This window comes from Symphalangus syndactylus, chromosome 13 (genome assembly GCF_028878055.3).
Source record: "Symphalangus syndactylus isolate Jambi chromosome 13, NHGRI_mSymSyn1-v2.1_pri, whole genome shotgun sequence".
NCBI lineage: Eukaryota > Metazoa > Chordata > Mammalia > Primates > Hylobatidae > Symphalangus > Symphalangus syndactylus.
This window is the reverse complement of record NC_072435.2, coordinates 38495054-38514735: the sequence shown is the minus strand read 5'-3', so window position 1 is coordinate 38514735 and position 19682 is coordinate 38495054. Positions and strand designations below refer to the sequence as shown.

At 45.5% G+C, this 19682-nt stretch overlaps 1 protein-coding gene and 1 pseudogene across 1 annotated transcript in view; one reads left to right on the top strand and one right to left on the bottom strand.

Annotated features, from left to right (window-relative positions):
• The window catches only part of LOC129460881 (zinc finger protein 44), a 91352-nt gene that overhangs the window by 37693 nt on the left and 33977 nt on the right, over positions 1 to 19682 (top strand). The gene's annotated exons all lie outside the window — the stretch shown is intronic.
• LOC134732293 (calcineurin B homologous protein 1-like) lies at positions 4634 to 8122 on the bottom strand (annotated as a pseudogene).

Here is a 19682-nt window from a genome sequence, read left to right as displayed (position 1 = left end):
AGCCTGGGCAACAGGAGCGAGACTCCATCTCAAAAAAAGCCACAGAAGTGCAAAGACTCCCTTGGACCATGAACTTACCAAGCAGTGCTGGGTCACATTCCTCCTTGTCTGCAGCATTAAGTTTGTTCATTTTCCTGTGTTCATGGAAGACCTGTTCCTACGCAGTCCCTGTTTCTCTCAGGCAACCTTTAGATTTGATCCCAGGCTTAGGTCAGCTACTGCCACACAGCTTTGTTCCCAATCTGAACCTTACTCACTTTGGACCCATGTGGTACACTAACACCTTCCTGTTTATTTGAAGGGTAATATTAATTTCCACTTCACAACATTCATAAACATAATTGAGGCCAGGCGTGGTGGCCCACGCCTGTAATCCCAACACTTTGGGAGGCCAAGCCAGGTGGATCGCTTGAGTTCATGAATTCAACACCAGCCTGGGCAACATGGTGAAAACCTGTCTCTACCAAAAAAAAAAAAAAAAAAAAAAAGGCTGGGCACGGTGGCTCACACCTGTAATCCCAGCACTTTGGGAGGCTGAGGCAGGCAGATCACGAGGTCAGGAGTTCGAGACCAACCTGGCCAAATGGCGAAACCCTGTCTCTACTAAAAACCCAAAAATTAGCCAGGTGTGGTGGCGGGTGCCTGTAGTCCCAGCTACTCAGGAGGCTGAGGCAGGAGAATCCCTTGAACCCGGGAGGCAGAGCTTGCGGTGAGCTGAGATCGCGCCACTGCACTCCACTCTGGGTGACAGAGCGAGACTCTGTCTCAAAAAAAAAAAAAAAAAAAAAAAGGCTGGGTGTGGTGTCTCACGCCTATAATTCCAGCACTTTGGGAGGCCAAGGTGGGGAGATCACGAGGTCAGGAGATTGAGACCATCCTGGCCAACATGGTGAAACCCCGTCTCTACTAAAAAAAAATACAAAAAGTTAGCCGAGGCCGGGTGCGGTGGCTCAAGCCTGTAATCCCAGCACTTTGGGAGGCCGAGGCGGGTGGATCACGAGGTCAGGAGATCGAGACCGTCCTGGCTAACACGGTGAAACCCCGTCTCTACTAAAAAATACAAAAAAATTAGCCGGGCGTGCTGGCGGGCGCCTGTGGTCCCAGCTACTTGGGAGGCTGAGGCAGGAGAATGGCGTGAACCCAGGAGGTGGAGGTTGCAGTGAGCCGAGATCGCGCCACCGCACTCCAGCCTGGGGGACAGAGAAAGACTCCGTCTCAAAAAAAAAAAAAAAAAAAAAAAAAAGGTTAGCCGAGCATGGTGGTGGGCGCCTGTAGTCCCAGCTACTCAGGAGGCTGAGGCAGGAGAATGGCGTGAACCCGGGAGGCAGAGCTTGCAGTGAGCTGAGATCGTGCCACTGCACTCCAGCCTGGGCGACAGAGTGAGACTCTGTCTCAAACAAAAAAAAAGAAAAAGCGGGGTGTGGTGGCGCATGCCTGTGGTCCCAGCTGCTCAGGAGGCTAAGGCATGAGAATCGTTTGAGCCCAGGAGGCGGAGGCTGCAGTGAGCTGAGATTGTTTCACTGCACTCCAGCCTGGGTAAGAGAGTGAGACTCTGTTTCAAAAGCAAACAAACAAACAAAAACAAAACCAACACATAATTGAGCCACTAAAAGGTTTTGTTCCTGATTAAATCTTCCAAAATATGAGAAAGTTAAGTAGCACAAACTAAAAATAATAAAGTGGAAAAGATCTCCCTAATAATGGAAAATTGAGAAAATGCAATGCAGAAAAAGAGATGATTAACCTGTAATTCTGTACCTGTGTTAGAGGTTGAAGAAATGGATAGAAAGAGATCATGACATGCACAAGAATCTCCTGATTTTAGTAGTAGAGTCAAGATTGAAGTGGAAATATATGATATAACATGGAAATTTCCACATTAGATGAATGAGGGAAATCTTCTCCCCATATGTTATGGAATGAATGTACCTGTGTTAGAGGTTTTACCTGTGTTAGAGTTTAGAAGGAATGAATGTAGAGTCAATTTTTTGTTTGTTTGTTTTTGAAATGGAGTTTAACTCTCGTTGCCCAGACTGGAGTGCAGTGGCGTGATCTCGACTCACTGCAATCTCTGCCTCCTGGGTTCAAGCATTTCTCCTGCCTCAGCCTCCTGAGTAGCTGGGATTACAGGCGCATGCCACCACGCCCAGCTAATTTTTGTATTTTTTTAGTAGAGACAGGGTTTCACCATGTTGGCTAAGCTCGTCTCAAACTCCTGACCTGAGATGATCCGCCCACCTTGGCTTCCCAAAGTGCTGGGATTACAGGCGTGAGCCACTGCGCCTGGCCCAAGTCAATTTTTAATTAAAGAAGCACAGTAAATTCTGCCGTCACCCAGTATATCTTTCCAAAGTAGGATGATTTATTTTTCATTACATTTGTTCTAAGATTTTGTAGTGATTACTCTAGTGTTTGTCATGCAAATGTTAGTTATCAAAATCAGGCTCAGTTCTCCAGTAATATGTGGTTAAATTTCAGTGATGTACACACATATTTATCCTCTATAGCTCTATTTTTGCCTGTCTGGGGTACTTTGTTGCATATGTAACAACTCAGTGTTCCACATTCAACAATATATTCTTATAATTATTACTTTTTCATCAGTAGTCATTTAGTTCAGTTTCTATGGTGTTATTTATAACTATAATACATGTATGTTATATTTGTCTATGTTGTAGGCCTAACAATCCATTACTACTTATTGTTTTACACAATTGCCTTGTAAATCCATAACAAGGAGAAAGGTGAAGAAACACATATTGTTTGTCTTTTCCACTTATATAGTCTTGCATGGTGCTCTCTGCTTTTTCCTGTGGATTTTGACAGACTCAGTAATTTTTTTTTTTTTTTGAGATGGAGTCTTCCTCTATTGTCCCAGGCTGGAGTGCAGTGGCTTCATCTCGACCCACTGCAACCTCCACCTCCCGGGTTCAAATGATTGTGCTGTCTCAGCCCCCCAAGTATCTGGGACTACAGGCATGTGCCACCACACCCAGCTAATTTTTGTATTTTTTTTTTTTTTGCCATGTTTGCCAGGCTGCTCTCAAACTTCTGACCTCTGGTGATCCGCCAGCCTTGGCCTCCCAAAGTGCTGAGATTACAGACGTGAGCCACCGCACCTGGCAACTTTGGTCTGGTAGGGCTGGTGTGCCAGGAAAAATTCTCTCAATGTTCATATTTTTAAGCTAGGAAAATATTTGTTTTGTCTTTCGTTTTGAACATGAACATTGTTGGATTCTGGTTAAGGTGTGTTTTGGAGCAGAGCGTGATGAGGGACTGGGTGAGGGGCTTCCCAGTGAAAGGAGGAACAGAACCTAGCAAAAGCAAATATGTCTGTTTCACTCCAATCACTTATTACAATAGCCTCTATTACTTAATATCAAAAAAAAAAGCAATGATCAATATGTTGAAAGAGATAGAAGAAGCAAATATGGTGTTTGACCGTGATAGCATTCATTGCCTGGGAAACTAAAGACAAAACAACTGGAAAACTATTAACACTGTTGGCCAGGTGTGGTGGCTCATGCCTGTCATCCCAGCACTTTGGGAGGCTGAGGTGGATGGATTGCTTGAGCCCAGGAGTTCGAGACCAGCCTGGGCAACATGGCGAAACCGCATCTCTACAAAAAATACAAAAAATTACCCAGGCTTGGTGGTGTGTTCCTGTAGTCCCAGCTACTCAGGAGGCTGACATGGGAGGATTGCTTGAGCCTGGGAAGTCGATGCTGCAGTGAGCCAAGATTGCACCACTGCACTCTAGCCTGAGTGACAGAGTGAGACCCTGTCTGAAAAAAAAAAAAAAAAGAAAAAAAAACACAAAACTCCAAAACTATTAACACTGTTAATGGATTCTATTTCCTGTCTAGAGATGAAACGTATACTGTATTCACAGTAATATACACTATTGAATTAAAATCATATAACTTTCCAAGGACTAGGACTAATTCCGTGTGCAGTATCTATCTGCAGACAACTTTAAGAGTTTCCTAATGGGCCAGACACGGTGGCTAACGCCTATAATCTCAACACTTTGGGAGGCCGAGGTGGGTAGATCACGAAGTCAGGAGTTTGAGGCCAGCCTGGCCAACATGGTGAAACCCCATCTCTACTAAAAATACAAAAATTAGCCGGGCGGAGTAGTGGGTGCCTGTACTCGGGAGGTTACTCGGGAGGCTGAGGCAGGAGAATTGCTTGAACCCGGGAGGTGGAGGTTGTGGTGAGCCGAGATAGTGCCACTGCACTCTAGCCTGGGTGACAGAGCAAGACTCTGTCTCAAAAAAAAAAAAAAAAAAAAAGTTTCCTAATGAAATGACTTAAATGTCACCTCCACGAACGTATATATACAAACTTTGGTGGATTGAAGTTTCTTCGACCCAACTCCTGCTGTCTACAAATGCTATAAATATAAGTAATTTAGGAAAATCTGATTAAAATTAAGACATGTATAATGCTCCAGAGAATTTGCAATAGGAAAGAAATGAAAACGTATAACTCTATTCTCTTTCTCTTTACCAGTGCCTCATTCTTAACATGAATCTACACTATGAATTCCTACTTCTTACTTTCATACAAAAATTGATGTGAGATATTTTTGCAAGTTTGCTTCACATAAAGGTTCATAAGTTGAATAGTGTTTTTTTTTGTTTCAACCACAAGTATTTATTGATGGATCAAAGATACAATTTTAATGGAACAATAAGGCACAACCATGGATTAAAACACTTTGCTATACAGCCAAAAGGGGGGAAAAGCTATAACCTTACGAACTCTATGCCAATCAATAAGCCTCTAAAGTATCTCTCTAATAGATCAGTATCAGACATTCTTCCCTTTTACATAATTCCTGTATTACATCACTTAATCATAAAGTCTGACTGACGCTTCATAAAGAATTCCTCATTCATGGCCGGGCACGGTGGCTCACGCCTGTAATCCTAGCACTTTGGGAGGTCAGGAGTTCAAGACCATCCTGGCTAACACAGTGAAACCTCGTCTCTACTAAAAATACAAAAAATTTGCCAGGCATGGTGGTGGGTGCCTGTAGTCCCAGCTACTCGGGAGGCTGAGGCAGGAGAACAGCGTGAACCCGGGAGGTAGAGCTTGCAGTGAGCTGAGATTGCGCCACTGCACTCCAGCCTGGGCGACAGGAGCGAGACTCCATCTCAAAAAAAAAAAAAAGAATTCCTCATTCATTTATATTTGAGCCATCCGGCCTGGCTACTCCCCTGTTCTCTACCCCTTTCTACCACTTTGCGGTGGTATTTTTTAGCAATCCCCTTCCTAAAGAATTACCTACACACATCTTTAATAGTTTTCCAAAGCAAGCAAACAAGCAAGCAAGCAAGCAATGAGTCAGAAAGTCAGCCAAAGGCAGATGTGTGGATAAATACACTCATAGAGACATACATTAGAATAGCAATAGCCTGATTCACTGAAGTCTAAACTAAGCTGACTTGGCAGAAAATTTGCTGTGGCTCGCTCAAAGACCTGTAATGCCACCTTAGGTTGTGCTCCTAGTGCCAGACCTCTTGTTTTTAAGGGATTAGCAGTGGTCTAAACGAGGAGCCAGGGAGCTAATATAACCAGGCAGCTAATGATACAACAGTCAATGCTTTGGACGTGTATTAGGAGCAGACTATGGCTTCCATCATGAACATTTGCCAAGTGTAAAATTCATAAAGAATTTTGTGGCTGAGCACGGTGGCTTGTGCCTGTAATCCTAGCACTTTGGGAGGCCGAGACAAGAGGATCACCTGAGGTCAGGAGTTCAAGACCAACCTGGCCAACCTGGTGAAACTCCCTGTCTACTAAAAATGCAAAAATTACCCGGTTATGGTGGCACATGTCTGTAATCCCAGCTACTTGGGATGCTGAGGTGAGAGAATTGCTTGAACCCAGGAGGCAGAAGTTGCAGTGAGCCAAGATCACACCACTGCACTCCAGCCTGGGCGACAGAGTGAGACTCTGTCTCAAAAAAAGGAATTTTGTGCAAAACTTCAAGACACTAAGGAAACAAACAATCTTTAAATATTTTGGACTGGGGCCAGGCGTGGTGGCTCATACCTGTAATCCCAGCACTTTGGGAGGCTGAGGTGGGCGGATCACGAGGTCAGGAGTTTGAGACCAGCCTGGCCAACGTGGTGAAACCCTGTCTCCACTAAAAATACAAAAAATTAGCCGGGCATGGTGGTGTGCACCTGTAATCCCAGCTACTTGGGAGGCTGAGGCAGGAGAATCGCTTAAACCCAGGAGGCTGAGGTTGCAGTGAGCGATTGCACCATTGGACTCCAGCCTGGGTGACAGAGCAAGACTCTGTCTCAAAAAAAAAAAAAAAAATTTGGACTGGGATATTAGGCACTTCTGTAACACTAATCTTTCTACTTGGAAATGTGAAGTGGAAAACATTCCAGTTCACATAACACTGAGGCATAAACCATGCTGCAAAGATGTGAATGCACGAGGCTTTATAGGGTGCCAAGCCTCCTTGTTAAAAAAAGCCACGAGAAAGTCCCTAGGCATATTGTCAGAGCAGCCATTCTGGTGGTAACGGTGTCCCCAAACTAAGCAAACCTGTAAGCATCCTGCTGTTTTTTGAACAGTCAACATTGCTCTAACAAGAGGAGCCACATAGGTACAAAGTTGAGAATCAGAGGCCAGAGGTAGAGTGATGTGGGCAAGCAACCTAGAAGACTTGACTCCATACCTCTCACCAAGGCCACCTTTCAAAAAGGGTATCTCCACTCAGCAGCCTTTGATGACAGAGCAGAGTGCAGAGGATGGTCTCATACTTCTGAGAGAAGTGTTGGTTACCAAAAAGCTCCTGGAGAGGCAACATCCCAGAGGCCCATTTAATAATGAAGGTAAATAAAAACTGCCAGACCCCTGAACTGTCCTGCCAAGTCAGAAATACATATATAGGGCATAGCTTGTGGTGCCAAGTAGAACAGAGGAGATTTTGAGGCTTAATGAAAAGCAGAAAGACTGCCAGAGTAAGTGAACAGTATGTTGGATGACAGGGAAGTAGGAAGCAAAGAACATATAAAAAGGATGAAGAAGCATGCTGGCAGACTCGCTGGAGGGAAGGCAGCAGGGCTACAGTCTACATCTGGTGAAAGAGCTTTGCTGGCTTGTTCTTGGCATGATTGCCTCTCTCACTTTCTCAGACTGGATGGATGTGTGGCATTCAGCAGCAGAATGGGGAAGATGATATTTATAAATGAAGAACTAGTGAATGGATACTGAATAGAAATACATAGGGTGTACCATTCTGTAATGCCCTGTTTATACACCAAATGCAGGTTTGTGTTGACAGAACATATTTGGGGTTGTCATGCAACAGCAGTAGTACTTTGGAAGAAGGGGAATGAAGGGGTGGAGGTGGAGTTGGTGGAAGGAGGACTTTCAAGTTCCAGTTCTTAAATACTAGACCGCAAGGAACAGTTTGGTTTCCTTTAGTGAAGAAATCGGATGCTCATTTTCTGTTCTACGTCCACCTTCTCCAAAACCTTAACAAATTCTGTGAAAGATATGGCACTGTCCCCATCCTGATCAGCCTCCTGAATGGTCCTGTCTGTGATGCTGCCCAGCTGCTCATCTGAGATATTTACTCTGACCATCATGCGTAGCACCTGTAACAGCTCATCACGGGAGATCTTTTCATCTGTATCCAAATCATATAGTCGAAAAGCAAAATGCAGTTTGTTGCTTCGGCTGTTGAGTGGTTCAGGTCCATTCACATCTTTGCTCTTTTCATTATCCTCAATGGGGCGGAAATGAGCCAAAGTTCACATGAATCCACAGAAGTTTACCTGGTCCTCTCCCTCTGGAAAGAAGGCATTGATCCGGTCCCCCAGTGGGTTGATGGCAAGTTCTGGAATCCTCTGGAAATCTTCCCGGCTGAGAGTCCCATTCTCTCCTTTGTCCAGGCTGGTGAACCGGCTGTAGAGGCGAGTGATTTGACTGTGGGAAAAGCCGGTCTCCTTCTTGATCTCCTCGAGCTCTTCGTCCCGCAGTAACGTGGAGGCCTGAGAACCCATCGCCGTGCCAGGGGCTCCTCCGGGAGCAGCGGCGCCAGAAGAGACGGCGACAGGAGGGAAGCGAATAGTGTTTTCTTAATAAAAGCAGTTAATAAAATTTTTCTTTCCATTTTTCATTCTCTGGGATTCTTGAGTTGCTTGAAATATATTTCTTTCTTTCTTTTTTTTTTCTGAGACAGAGTCTCACTCTGTTGCCCAGGCTGGAGTGCAGTGGCGCAATCTCAGCTCACTGTAACCTCTGCCTCCTGGGTTCAAGCGATTCTCCTGCCTCAGCCTACCTGGGATTACAGGTACCCGCCACCACGTCCAGCTAATTTTTGTATTTTTAGTAGAGATAAGATTTCACCATGTTGGCCAGGCTGGTCTTAAACTCCTGACCTCGAGTGATCCACCTGCCTCGGCCTCCCAAACTGTTGGGATTACAGGCGTGAGCCACTGTGCCCAGCATTAAAGTGTATTTCTAATAGACACGTAGGTTTAATTGCCTCTTCTTTTATTTTTCTGTTTAGAGATAGGGTCTCATTTTGTCTCGCCAGAATAGAGTACAGTGGCATGATCATAGCTCACTGTAACCTCGAACCTGGGCTCAGGGCATCCTCTTGCCTCAGCCTCCCAAGTAACTGGAACTACAGGCACACCCTGCCATGCCTTGCTAATTATATATATATATATATATATATTTTTTTTTTTTTTTAGAGATGAGGGTCTCACTTTGTTGCCCAGGCTGGCCTCTAGCTCCTGGCCTCAAGCGATCCTCCAACCTAAGCCTCTGAAAGTGCTGGGATTGCAAGTGTGAGCCACTGTGCCCAGAAATATGTTTAATTCTTAGATGGTTTTAAAATTGCTGTATAACTAAAGAGCTTATGAAACATGACATTTTGGTATTTGTTGTGACTTTTCCACTGGCCTCTTGGAGCAACGAAAACCCTTCTGCATCACTTTCAGCCCATCCCTGAGCAGTATGGGTTGGCTGACAAGGAGCACCCACATACTTTTGCTGCCTGCTGGTGCACACACTTCCCTGAATCCTAGACTGAGCACATCGGTTGCCATGTGCAAGCGCTACAGACTCAGCACAGTGCTGACCCCACATGCATCCTCCTGATCAGTTCCCGTGAGTGGCCATTCCTGCACTTCAAGAGCAATGGGCCAGGACATAGCAGTGCTGGGAAGGCGGCCTCGCCCTCACCACATCATCTTCTTAAGGATATCTCACTCGTCTCCTCTCCCAGTTCCAGCCCCAGCCCCTTGCTGCCCCCACCTGAGATGTTCTGTTAATTCAAATACCCCAGTGGTGAGGAATATGCAATACCCTTATGGCTGGGTCAGGTTAAGGGGGAAACTTGTAAGACGCACTTCTGAAATTTCACAGGGAACTATGGATTTTCAAATTCACCTTCTGGTTCAGCAGGTTAGGGACAGAGTGTGAAAGTCCACATTTCTAACTCGCTCCCACGTGTCATCGTGTTGGTCCATGGAACATAGAGTGCTCAGGTAATAAAAGACGTGGTTAGATAGGCAGTAAAGTTACACTTTTATAGGATAAGTTACGCTTTTAAAGATAGGTTACACTTTTGTAGTTGTTTTGTTTTGTTTTGTTTTTTGAGACAGAGTCTTGCTCTGTCATCCAGGCTGGAGTACAATGGCACGATCTCGGCTCACTGCAACCTCCGCCTCTCGGGTTCAAGTGATTGTCCTGCTTCGGCTTCCCGAGTAGCTGGGACTACAGGTGCCTGCCACCATGCCTGGCTAATTTTTGTATTTTTAGTAGAGACGGGGTTTTACCATATTGGCCAGGCTGGTTTCAAACTCCTGACCTTGTGATCCACCCACCTTGGCCTCCTAAAGTGCTGGGATTATAGGCGTGAGCCATCGCGCCCGGTCTTTTATAGGATTTTGAGCAGAGAAGTGATGTTTGGTTTGTGTTTGAAGAAGCTTACTCCTGCTGGTGGGCAGAGAATAGATGGTAGAGGGGACCTGGGAGACCAGCTTAAAAGCCATAGTTGTAGTTTGAAGAGAGGTTGTGCTGGCGTGGGTTTGGGTAATGTTAGTGGATATCGACAGAAGGTTATGTATTGAGAAGTCTAGTTATGAACCCAAGCTGTGTTTTTGGAGCCGGGTTCCAGGATGGGGAAAGGCCCCATCAATCCCACTGTTTAGCAGTTCTGGACATAAACAAAGGATCAGTGGTGATCATCTTCAGTGCAGTAGAGAAGAGTGTGTGGCTCTAAAATATGATGGTAGAGAGAGTTCTCACACTAGTCTGAGAGGTTAAGAGAGGCTTCCCCAGTGAGACTAATTCTCAAAGCCTGAAGGTGGCTGGGCGCAGTGGCTCACACGCCTGTAATTCCAACACTTCTGGAGGCTGAGGTGGGCTGATCACTTGAGGTCAGGAATTCCAGACCAACCTGGCCAACATGGTGAAACCCTGTCTCTACTAAAAAATACAAAAATTAGCCAGGTGTGCTGGCACATGCTTGTAATCCCAGCTACATGGGAGGCTGAGGCAGGAGAATTGCTTGAATCTGGGAGGCAGAGGTTGCAGTGAGCCGAGATCACGCCACCGGACTCCAGCCTGGGCGACAGAGCGAGACTAGTCTCAGAAAAAAAAAAAAAAAAAAATCCTGAAGGTTGACTAGGAGTTACACAGGCAGGGGCAGCTCCCGCAGGGTTTCTGATGGAGTGAAGGAGAGAAGAGAGGCAAGGATGAGTCCTATTTTCAGAGCCCCTGGGTGCTGCCCCTCACTCAGAGGAGCAAGGCCAGGGGAGATGATTGGACAAGAAATGAAGGGTTATGTTTTGTAATCACTCATGGCATGTTTGAGTCAAACAAGCGAAGTGTTGACCAGGGTATTGGATCTGGAGCCTGAGAGAAAGATCTAAATGAAATTTGGAGAACATTATCATATGGATGCTGTTTGATGCCCTGGGTCCAGCAGAGGCCACCTTGTTTCGGGGTAAGAGGCAAAGTATAGCAGAAGACAAGTGCTCAGGGGGAGACCAATGGCTGTTCACCTCTGAGGTTAGCAGGAGGAGCAGCCTGCAAGAGACTGGGCAGGCCAGTGACTTAGGAGGAGAATGAATTGGGTGTCCCTTCCTGGAATCCTCCAGGAGAAGGTATTTAAAGATGGGAGAGTGGTCACCTATGTCACAGGCCACAGAGAGTTTGAATGAAACAAAACTGGATTGCCGGGCGCAGTGGCTCACGCCTGTAATCCAGGCACTTTGTGAGGCCGAGGTGGGCGGATCACTTGTGGTCAGGAGTTTGAAACCAGCCTGGCCAACATGGTGAAACCCCATCTCTACTAAAATATACAAAAATTAGCCAGGCATGGTGGCAGGCGACTTAATCCCAGTTACTTGGGAGGCAGAGGCAGGAGAATCGTTTGAACCCAGGAGGCAGAGGTTGCAGTGAGCCAAGATCGAGCTATTGCACTCAAACCTGTGGGGGATAAGAGTGAGACTTCTCTCAAAAAAAAAAAAGAAAAAAGAAAAAAAAATCCAGATGAACGGTAGCTTTTGGCAAGATTTGATCACTTTAGGCCTTGATAAGAGCTGATTCTTTATTCAGGGGAATAACTTGTATTGAAATGTATTTCACGCTGGGCACGGTGCCTCACACCTGTAGTCCCAGCACTTTGGGAGGCTGAGGTGGGCAAATCACTTGAGGCCAGGAGTTTGAGACCAGCCTGGCCAATGTGGCAAAACCTCATCTCTTCTAAAAATACAAAAAATTAGCCAGCGTGGTGGCGTGTGCCTGTAATCCCAGCTACTCAAGAGGCTGAGGTGGGAGAATCTCTTGAACCCAGGAGGCAGAGGGTGCAATGAGCTGAGATCGCACCACTACACTCCAGCCTGGGCAACACAGCAAGACTCTGTCTCAAAAAGAAAAAAGAAAAGACAAGTGTATTTCAAATAGATCTTCAAGATGTTGCCTAGGGCAGGGGTCCCTAACCCCTGGGCAACAGATTGGTAAAAGGTCCATGGCCTGTTAGGAACTGGGCCACTCACGTTACTGCCTGAACTCTGCCTCCTGTCAGATCAGCAGTAGCGTTAAATTCTCATAGGAGCATGAACCCTGTTGTGAACTGTGCATGTGAGGGATTTAGGTTGCACGCCCCTTATGAGAATCTAATGCCTAATGATCTGTCAGTGTCTCCTGTCACCTCTAGATGAGACCATCTAGTTGTAGGAAAACAAGCTCAGGGCTCTCACTGATTCTACATTATGGTGAGTTGTATAATTATTTCATTATATATTACAATATAATAATAATAGAAATAAAGTGCACAATAGATTTAATGCACCTGAATCCTCCCAAAACCACACCCCTCCCCCACAGTCTGTGGAAAAGTTGTCTTCCATGAAACCGGTCCCTGGTACCAAAAAGGTTGGGGACCACTATCCTAGGGGGCAATGATACCCTTGGAGCTGCCAAGTTTAAGCACTGGATTTCTTTTCTAGTTTCACAGAGGAATCACCATTACTGACTTTTTTTCATCATGGTAATGTGAACGTCTATTTTTGTCTGAAAGTTTTTATATGTATTTAAATCAACACAGTAATTGACGACTTAATTGCGGCAGTTTGTAAAAATATACAAAGTCTGTAAGTGAACCCCTGACACCCACTTAGTTCGGCACACTACACCCCCTTCTTTTTCTTTTTTCTTTTTGAGACAGGGTCTTGCTCTGTCGCTCAGGCTTGAGTGCCATGGCACGATCTCGGCTCACTGCAACCTCCGCCTCCTGGGTTCAAGCGATTCTCCTGCCTCAGCCTCCCGAGTAGCTGAGATTACAGGTATGCACCACTGCGCCCGGCAAATTTTTGTCTTTTTAGTAGAGATGGGGTTTCTCCATGTTGGCCAGGCTGGTCTTGAACTCCTAACCTCGTGATCCGCCTGCCTTGGCCTCCCAAAGTGCTGGAATTATAGGCATGAGCCACCACACCCAGCCTGAGACGGAGTCTCACTCTGTCACCAGGCTGGAGTGCAATGGCGCAATCTCGGCTCACTGCAGCCTCTGCCTCCCAGGTTCAAGCAATTCTCCTGCCTTAGCCTCCTGAGTAGCTGGGACTACAGGCATGCGCCACCATGCCCAGGTAATTTTTGTATTTTTAGTAGAGATGGGGTTTCACCATGTCTCGATCTCTTGATCTTGTGATCCACCCACCTTGGCCTCCCAAAGTGCTGGGATTACAGGGCTGAGCCACTGCGTCCGGCCCTACACCCTCCTTTTTTTTTTTTTTTTGAGATGGAGTCTCACTCTGTTGCCCAGGCTGGAGTGCAGTGGCGCCATCTTGGCTCACTGCAAGCTCCACTTCCTGGGTTCATGCCATTCTCCTGCCTCAGCCTCCCGAGTAGCTGGGACTACAGGCGCCTGCCACCACGCCCGGCTACTTTTTTGTAATTTTAGTAGAGACAGAGTTTCACCATGTTAGCCAGGATGGTCTCGATCTCCTGACCTCGTGATCTGCCTGCCTCAGCCTCCCAAAGTGCTTGGATTACAGGCATGAGCCACCGCGCCCGGCCCCCTACACCCTCTTTTAATGCCTATCTGCAAACAACAAAATATGACATTGTTCTAGGAGCAGTTAATGTGAGGAGTGAGGAGTGGAGTGGAGCATCTTACAGAGCAGTAGTTTATTTTTCAGGGAAGGAATAACGCCCTGTGATCTTAGACTCTGTGTGTGTGTGTGTGTGTGTGTGCGTGTGTGTGTGTGTGTGTCTGTGTGTAGTTCCCTAAGGAAATGGTATCATTTATTCATTAGTTATACTCAGACATCATTTTTTTTTCTTATTTTCCTAACATGCCCACATGTCGCGGCAGAAAACATTACAGTTTTTACAAGTTGACTAAAGATTTTGTTTCATCTAATGACATCTGATGTTTGGCTCCTTTCTTCTTAGCCTTGGGTTCCGGCTTCCAGTTCATAATGCTTTTATATCTGGTACTTCTACTTTATAAAAATATGGGGAAATCCTCATGTTTTTAAATTAAAAGTCAGATGTCTTATCTTTTGATTGAAGAGTTTAACGCATTAACATTTAAAGTAATTTCTGATAAGGAGGATCTTCCGGCATTCTGCTGTTTGTTTTCTGTATTCCTTATAGCTTTTTTGTCCCTCATTTCCTGTATTACTGTGTTCTTTTGCTTTTAGTTGCTTTTTGTAGTGAAACATTTAAATTTCCTTCTCATTTTGTTTTGTGTGTATGCTCTTGCTCTATTGTTTATAATTGCCATGGAGATTACATTTACTATCCTAAAGTTACGACACTCTAAATTGATGCCAATTTAACTTCGATAACATACCAAAATGCTACACCATTATAGGTTCATTCACACCTCTTTTAAGTTGATGTCATAAATTTGCATCCTTCTACTTTGTGCGTAAAAAAAAGGATATTTTTAATGCATTCGTCTCTTTTTTCTTTTTTTGAGATGGAGTCCTGCTCTGTCACCCAGACTGGAGTGCAGTGGTGCGATCTCGGCTCACTGCCACTTCCGCCTCCCGGATTCAAGCAATTCTTCTGCCTCAGCCTCCCAAGTAGCTGGGATTACAGGCACCTGCCACCACGCCCAGCTAATTTTTGTATTTTTAGTACAGACAGGGTTTCACCATATTGGTCAGGCTGGTCTCGAACTCGTGACCTCAGGTGATCCACCTGCCTCAGTCTCCCAAAGTGCTAGGATTACAGGCGTGAGCTACCACGCCCGGCCATGTCTCTTAAACTATATAAAAAATATGGAGTTCCAAGTCCAACTTACAATAATACTCGCTTTTAGACAAATATATTTTATATACATTAGGCTCTTAAATTATGTAGAAAACAAAACCTGAAGTTCAAAATTATTGTACAATAATACTAGCTTTTATCATCGTCCATGTATTTGTTTTTACTGAGATCTTTATTTTCACATAAGGCCTCCCAATACTGTCTAGTGTACTTCAATTTCAACCTCCAGGGCACCCTTTGCATTTCATGCAGAACACTTCTAATGATTGAAAAAACAAAACAAAATAAAAAAAAAACCAAAAAAACGACTTCAGTTTTTGTTTATGTGAAAATTTCTTAATGTCTTCCTCACTGGTGTTTTTTTTTTTTTTTTTTTTCCTGAAATGGAGTCTCCCTTTGTCACCCAGGCTGAAGTACAGTGGCGTGATCTCAGCTCACAGAAACCCCTGCCTCCCGGGTTCAAGCGATTCTCTTGCCTCAGCCCCCTGAGTAGCTGAGAATACAGGTGTGCGCCACCATGCCTGCCTAATTTTTGTATTTTTAGTAGAGTTGGGGTTTCACCATGGTGGCCATGCTGGTTTCAAACTCCTGAACTCAGGTGATCCGCCAGCCTCGGCCTCCCAAAGTGTTGGGATTACAGCTGTGAGCCACCACGTCCTGCCTCTTCCTCACTTTTGAAAGGCACTGTTGCCAGATATCGAGTTCTTGGTTGACTATTTTTGTTTTTGTTTTGAGACCGTTTCTGGCTCTGTTGCCCAGGATGGAGTGCAGTGGCCTGATGATGGTTCACTGCAGCCTTGACCTTCTGGGTGCAAACATTCTAACCACCTTAGCCTCCTGATCTGTGACTATCATGCCCAGGCTTGTGTTGCTTTGCCTAGCTAATTTTTTTTTTTTTTTGAGACAGAGTCTTGCTCTGTCGCCCAGGCTGGAGTGCAGTGGCGCAATCTCGGCTCACTGCAACCTCCTCCTCCCGGGTTCACGCCATTCTCCTGCCTCAGCCTCTCCGAGTAGCTGGGACTACAGGCGCCCACCACCACGCCCGGCTAATTTTTTGTATTTTTAGTAGAGACGGGGTTTCACCGTGGTCTCGATCTCCTGACCTCGTGATCCGCCCGCCTCGGCCTCCCAAAGTGCTGGGATTACAAGCGTGAGCCACCGCGCCCGGCCTAGCTAATTTTTTTCATTATTTTGTAGAGAAGTGGTCTTGCTATGTTACCCAGGGTGGTTTCAAACTCCTGGCCTCCAGTGATCCTCCTGTCTCAGCATCTCAAAGTGCTGGGATTACAGGTGTGAGCCACCCTCCCCGGCTGTGCCCTGAGTTTTTACACTAATATACATTTCAGGTCTCACATTAAATGTCACCTTCTCAAGGAGACTTATTCGTACCACTTAAATTACTCCTACGTCTTTCCATTTGTAGAATTTATTTCTTGCACTTTTCATATTCGGGGAAATCCATTTAAGGTTTACAGAGTTTATTGCTTTCTTAACCTAGGAAAAGTTAAATTATATAAATGAAACCAAACTGAGTTTCCTTTACTTCTATCTATATTCTTCTGTATAAAAGTCCTCCAGCTGTTTGGGAGGCTGAGTTGGGAAAAATCACTTGAGCCCAGGAGTTTCAGGTTACGGTAAGCTATGATCACACCACTGCACTCCAGCCTGGGCCACAGAGTGAGACCCCAACTCTTTAAAAATAAAAAAAAGTCCTCCAATAAACTGTTTTTAGCCATTTTCCAGTAAGAAAAATAAAAAGTTCCATGTTGTGGTAAGGGTGGCATTAACATTCACACATTCTTTCTAGGGTGTGGATTTCTCAGGGTTGTGCTGAGACCTCCAGTATTTTATTTTATTTTATTTTATTTATTTTATTTTACTCGGGAGGCTGAGGCAGGAGAATGGCGTGAACCCGGGAGGCGGAGCTTGCAGTGAGCTGAGATCGCGCCACTGCACTCCAGCCTGGGCGACAGAGTGAGAGTCTGTCTCAGAAAAAAAAAAAAAAAAAAAAAAAAGAAAAACCATCTTCCAGGCTGGGCGTGGTGGTTCACGCCTGTAATCCCAGCACTTTGGGAGGCTGAGGTAGGTGGATCCCTTGAGTCCAGGAGTTCGAGACCAGCCTGGGTAACATGGCAAAATCCCCGCTCTACAAAAAATATAAAAAGTAGCTGGGTGTGGTGACAGGCACCTGTAGTCCCAGCTACTCAGGAAGCTGAAGTGGGAGGATCACCTGTGCTCCAGAGGTCAAGGCTGCAGTGAGCCAGGATCATACCACTGCACTCCAGCCTAGGTGTGGGAATGAGACCCTGTCTCAAAAAAAAAAAAAGAGAAAAAAGAAACCACCATTTTCCAGCATAAGGCTGTGATATCATGGGTAAGTTCCGCATCCACTTTTATTTTTTTCTGTCCTCCCTAACCTGTCACACTACCTGCTTATCGAGAATATAGACAGATTTTTTTTTTTTTTTTTGAGACAGAGTTTCGCTCTTGTTGCCCAGGCTGGAGTGCAATGGTGCAATCTTAGTTCACCGCAACCTCCGCCTCCCAGGTTCAAGCGATTCTCCTGCCTCAGCCTCCTCAGTATCTGGGATTACAGGCATGTGCCGCCACGACCGGCTAATTTTGTATTTTTAGTAGAGATGAGGTTTCTCCATGTTGGTCAGCCTGGTCTCAAACTCCTAACCTCAGGTGATCCGCCAGCCTAGACCTTCCAAAGTGCTAGGATTACAGGCATGAGCCACCACATCTGGCTAGACAGAATTTTTTTCTTTTTTGAGACGGAGTCTTGCTCTGTCACCCAGGCTGGAGTGCAGTGGCATGATCTCGGCTCACTGCAAGCTCCACCTCCTGGGTTCACACCATTCTCCTGCCTCAGCCTCCCGAGTAGCTAGGACTACAGGTGCCCACCACAATGCCCGGCTAATTTTTTGTATTTTTAGTAGAGACAGGGTTTCACCATGTTAGCCAGGATGGTCTCGATCTCCTGACCTTGTGATCCGTCTGCCTCGGCCTCCCAAAGTGCTGGGATTACAGGTGTGAGCCACCGCGCCCAGCCCAGACAGAATATTTTAACCTGACCATATTTTGTAAATACGGGAGGTCTCAGCATGCTCAGGTGTGTTGGTTTGGGCATGCACAGAGTCACTGGAGTCAGACTGTAATTTGTACATATCAGGAAAATCTGTGAAGGTCAGACTTTGACAAAGACCCATTGGATTGCCTCGTGAAGAAAGAGGTTATGAATTTGACAGTTTATGTAGGTCAGTATCTTAAACTGACTTTAGGTGAGTTTCCTGCTGGTGGAAATGAAGATCTTGAAGGAGAGAGTGTTTCCACACCCTGGAAGAGAAAACAGGAGGGCATGGTGAGCTCCCAGCATTAAACCTTTAAGTGTCCCTGTCTCATCAGCAGGTTCTGATCCACTCGGAGTCTCCATTACAGTAGTCAGAGTCTGACTTTCTGTGAAAGGAAAACAGAGTCTCAGGACCCAAACATCATTATGCCAAAGGGAAAGTTAAGCTTGGGAAATGAGTTACACAGAAACTACCTTTCTTCTTCCCAGATAGATATAATTTCACATGCTGACTTTAATCTTATGTAAAAAGTAAATGTGAGCATGCGATGAATGCAAAAGTGACTCCTCCTCCATCTCTTTCTTTCTACATGTACAATGTAGATCCATAGAGCACCCTACAGAGCTTCAGAAGAATGTGACCAATTGCCTACCCCCACCTTTTTTTTTTTTTGAGACGGAGTCTTGCTCTGTTGCGAGACTGGAGTGCAGTGGTGCGATCTCGGTTCACTGCAACCTCTGCCTCCTGGGTTCAAGCAATTCTCCTGCCTCAGCCTCCCGAGCAGCTGGGACTATAAGCGCATGCCAGCACGCCTAGCTAATTTTTGTATTTTTGGTAGAGATGGGGTTTCACCATGTTGGTCAGGATGGTCTTGATCTCTTGACCTCTTGATCCTCCTGCCTCAGCCTCCTACAGTGCTGAGATTACAGGCATGAGCTGTAACGCCTGGCCTACTCCCACCTATTTTTTCCTGTTCTCCTTCCCCTCCTGCCCTCTCTTTCCTCTTTAAATATTGAAGTCCCAAAACCCTCTTTGGAAAAAGCACAGGACCCAGATCTGCTGTGACTGTGACTTGTGTTTTTCTTTTCCTGAGGCATCCTCAGCCTTGTCAAAAGAAACCTCTAAATTGATTGCGATCTGCCTCAGTCACTTTTCCATTTATATTCCCAAGCTTGGGAATATATTTATCCTCCTAAATGGGGATTTGCCTGTGAAACGTAAGTGCTGCAGGCTACTTATCTGAGCTAGTTCATGTTTTTTTTTTTTTTTCTGTTCTGTTTTGATTCTTTATAGGAAATTGCTGCCGTGTAATTCCAGTTTTTCTGTGCATTTAACGATTTTGTCGTTGGTGTGTTTTTATTTTCAGAGATGAAAATTAGCAGATTGAGAAATAAGGTGGGAGAAAGGCCTGGCTGTATTGCCAGCAGCCTCATCCCACATTTCTGATGCCTGGAGGACATCAGCCCTCCCTGTCACTGGTGGCGAATATCTGGGGCCAGTGCCACACAGGCAGTAAAAAGAATTTACCCAAACAGTTGTAGGTAAAGAAAGGCAGGTTTATTAGTGAAAGGAGAAAAATATTTTGCAAGGATGCAACAGGTAAGTCAGCAAGAGAGGAGTTGACTGCCAGGAAACAAAGGCTTGCTGGAGATTTTACAGAATGGTGCTTGTGCTGTGAGCTGAAGAGGGCTTTGTGCAGTACTGATAATGCCAAGGTTGCAGTGAGCTAACTTGCAATTTTCTGTCAGCCGAGGTGTCTGGTGATAGCTGGGCGCAGGAAGATTGTGAGTCGTCTGCACAGGCGGGTTATGTGTCCTGGACCATGAAGAAAGGCAA